The sequence below is a fragment of the Myotis brandtii genome, unplaced genomic scaffold (assembly GCF_000412655.1).
Source record: "Myotis brandtii unplaced genomic scaffold, ASM41265v1 scaffold1172, whole genome shotgun sequence".
NCBI classification, from domain to species: Eukaryota; Metazoa; Chordata; class Mammalia; order Chiroptera; family Vespertilionidae; genus Myotis; species Myotis brandtii.
In genome coordinates this window covers 253,136-257,082 of record NW_005354058.1, presented here as the reverse complement: position 1 = coordinate 257,082, position 3,947 = coordinate 253,136, and positions in this window count along the sequence as shown.

The window sequence follows — 3,947 nt, the reverse complement described above, 5'->3', positions numbered from 1 at the left end:
GGACGGGGGCCGCCCCCCCACCCCCCCCTTCCCCCCCCCCCAGTGCACAAATTTTTGTGCACCGGGCCTCTAGTATTAATATAAAAATGAATATATAATATAATCAAATTGGGAATGAGAGGAAGAAAATGGTATATGAATGGGTGGTATAAAAGAGATCATTCCTCATATTCCATAGTAAGAAATCAAAATTGATGCATAAAATAGAAAAGCAGTAGAAATTTATTATTGGCAATACAGGGGGTAAACATGAGAAAAATGCTTAAAGAATTGTCTCTGAGGAATAGGAATCAGAGTGGGTAAGGATCAGAAGAAAATCTATATTTTTTATAAGTAGGGTTTATCTGGGACAGTCCCAGTTTATCCTTGTTAGTCTGGCATAACTTTGTTATTATTTCTCCTTTCACTCTCCAAATTGTCCCAATTTGGATGAAGCCTTGAAGTGTTATTTTGCTTTTAAAACTATGCACCGGTAAAAATTTGATAAAAAATAAAATAAAAAGAGAGGGCTCTTTGGACCCTGAATAAAATAACTCTGATTTGTTCAGCTCAGCCAAAGACTTTAATTTTTTTTTTTTTTACTCTAAAAGAAATTCTTCATTTAAAATTTAATACAAGCGCTATGCCTGTTTCGAAGCACTTTTTACATTCACTACCTCATTTAATCCTTACAACAGCTCATGGGATAAACATCCTCTCCCATTTTATAGATGATAAAAATGTGATTTAGAGAGGTCTTGTGACTTCATAACAAGGTGACACAGCTTGTAGGTAATAGTCTACACTGGACCAGGCCCATTAATGATGGTTCTCATGCTCTTGCCACAAAACCAAATGACAAGGCATTTAAGCCATCCCACAAACAAACAGAATCTGAGATGGAAAACCAAGAACCCAGATTAACAGCCTAGCTGTTAGGAAACAGATCATGAGAAACAATGAAAAATTCAAACATCCTTTTGTCATCTTGGTCTTTGTTTTTTAGTTGTTGTTATTGTTTTTTTTAAGATATTGAGGTTCTATTTTATTTATTTATTATTTTTAATATATTTTTATTGATTTCAGAGAGGAAGGGAGAAGGAGAGAGAGAGACAGGAACATCAATGATGAGAGAGAATCATTGATCGGCTGCCTCCTGCACATCCACTACTGAGGATGTGCCCTTGACCGGAATCGAACCTGGGACCCTTCAGTGCGCAGGCTGATGCTCTATCCACTGAACCAAACCATCTAGGCTTGTCATCCTGGTCTATGAACAAAACTTCTAATTAAGCTTCTCAATTAGGCATAGTTAGGAAACTGAAATCACCCTCATGAGAAGATAGCCAACCTCTTTCTTGTAATCCCAAGAAATCTACTGCTAAACCTCCTGACCAGGGAAGCAGATGTACCAGTAGTGGTTGTCTTATTTTTTAAAAGATATCTTAAAATTATAAAAATAATGCATAATTACTTAAGAAAAAATAGTAAAATAGTGATAAAGCACAAAAGAAAAAATGAAATCATCTAAATCCCATCACCTAAAGATGACTATGGTTAACATTTTAGTGTGTATATCTGTCTTTTTCCTGTATGAATGCAAAAGTAGAATCATACCATGCAAACTTCTCAGTAACCTGCTCTTCCTCTTCAAACACGGCATTTTGGACATGGTTTCATGTCCATAACCATATGTCTATATCTTTCTTTTTAGTAGCTGCCTAATAGTTCACCATTTGTATTACTGTATTTGACTAATCCTTCGTTGGTAGATACTTGGGTTGTTGTTGTTTTTCTTTCTTTTTTTTTTCTTTCTATGATTAACTTTACAGCAACAAAACTCTGCACACACATCTCTGTGTACATGTCCAATCATTTCCTCAGGATAACTTCCTTGAAGTGAGGTTACTGTGCCAAAGAGCATGAATTTCAGGGGCCCTTCTAATTCACATTGTAAAATGCCCTTCTGAAAGGGTTTACGTACATTTCCATCAATAGAGGATCTAAGCAGCTGAAACAAGCAAGAAGTGTCAAGAGTTCTTTAATTCCTTTTTCCCCTAATATTTTTCAAATTTGAAACTTTGGCTTGACTGGTTCCATCTTCAGCTCACACCACAACCTTCCCGTCCGCCCCTCTTTTATATTTATTTGCGTTTCCGTCTGTCTTTCCACGCTAGTGAGTACATTCCCTTGATGCGAAGGACTGCACCCTAGATGTCAAGGTTTGGACAGCAACATTGCCCAGTAACAGGGTCACTGTGACATGCCCAAGGATTCTGAAATTTCAGAACCAAGCTTGTTAGAATGAACTGTTTAATACAGGCTCCCACACTGATCTGCCAGCCATGGAAACAAAGCCACATTGAAGCTAATTAAGACACAGGAGCAGAGGCAAAGGCTGGTTGTACATTCCTTCACCCCCTCCTCTGATTCTTTCCCCCTGCCCCAGGGGCGTCCCTTTCCAAGGCCTCCTTCACTAGCTGTGCACTGAAATGCTGATTTTGCTTTATTTTAAAGGGGTACCATTTAAAGGCTACATTCTCGCAGTTCATTCTTTGTTTCCCGTTCCTCATTCGCTCCAAGAGTGAGGATCACACCCCTAGTCTTCCTAAAACTTTCACCCCTGCTTCAAGACGTATGATAGCTTTGCACAACGTTTGGCTACTGTTTCTCTTATAATTCTTTGGATTTTTTTCCTTCATGAACAAGGGGGCGGTTAGAAGCCAGCCTTGCTTAGTTTATGTATGCAAGCAACCCCCTGCTCCCTCAGGACTGGCACAGAAATTGTCATAGAGTATACTCCACTGGGGTTAAATAAATACAGAACCGGGTGCTGCATGCTCACCCACACTGCTCATCTATACTAATAAAAGGGTAATATGCTAATTAGACCAGACGTCTTCTGGACATCTGTCCTTCTGTACAAAGCCATGGTGGCAGGGGCCAAGGCAGAGGCAGTTAGTGGTGATCAGGCAGGCAGGCAGAGTGGTTAGGGGCAATCACGCAGGCAGGCAGGTGAGTGGTTAGGAGCCAGCGGTCCTGGATTGTGAGAGGGTGCAGGCCAGGCTGAGGGACTCCGCGCACCCCCCCCCCAACACACACATGAATTTCATGCACTGGGCCTCTAGTTTTGTTTTTGTTTTTGTTTTTTAATATCTTTATTGATTTCGGAGAAGAAGGGAGGAGAGAGAGATAGAAACATCAATGATGAAAGAGAATCATTGATCGCCTGCCTCCTGCACGCGCACGCACGCGCACACACACACACACACACACACACACACACACCCCACCCCCATGGAGCCCGAAACCCAGGCATGTGCCCTTGGCCGGAATTGAACCCGGGACCCTTCAGTCCGCAGGCTGACGCTCTATCCACTGAGCCAAGCCGCCTAGGGCCGGGCCTCTAGTTTTATATAAGTTGCTCCCACACTCAGAGTAATGAGAAGAAATACGGGTACATTTTGCACTGGGACACATTAACATTCAACAACCTTTGTCCTGGGAACTGAGCGCTTCAATGCCCGGCTTTGAAGGCCCCTGGGACTGAAGGCGGGCAGGGGAGAGACTGCGACAGGCAGGAGGCCAGTGGACCTGGCTCTAACTGCCCTTTGGCAAGACCTTTTCTAACACGCGGTGCACAAACTACATCCCCACCTAGAGATGGAAAATCATTGTTTTCTGGGTTTCATTCTCTACCACCTCAAACCAACTATGCCAAGATTTTCCCAGTTCACCGGGATCTGGCATAAACACGCTCTTCTATTTTTACCGATTTTAAGAGGACAATTAAGTGACCCATTTTTACAAAACATACACAAAGCGACACAGTCCAAAGTCCAAACCGCAGGCAAAGTCAATGACTAACCCTCTGCAGGGCAGAAGGAAAGCGCGAAGAGAACACAGTGGAGAGGCACCTCGGGGAGCTGCCCGGAGCGCAGTCCAGGCTGCGGCTTCGCACGTGTTCC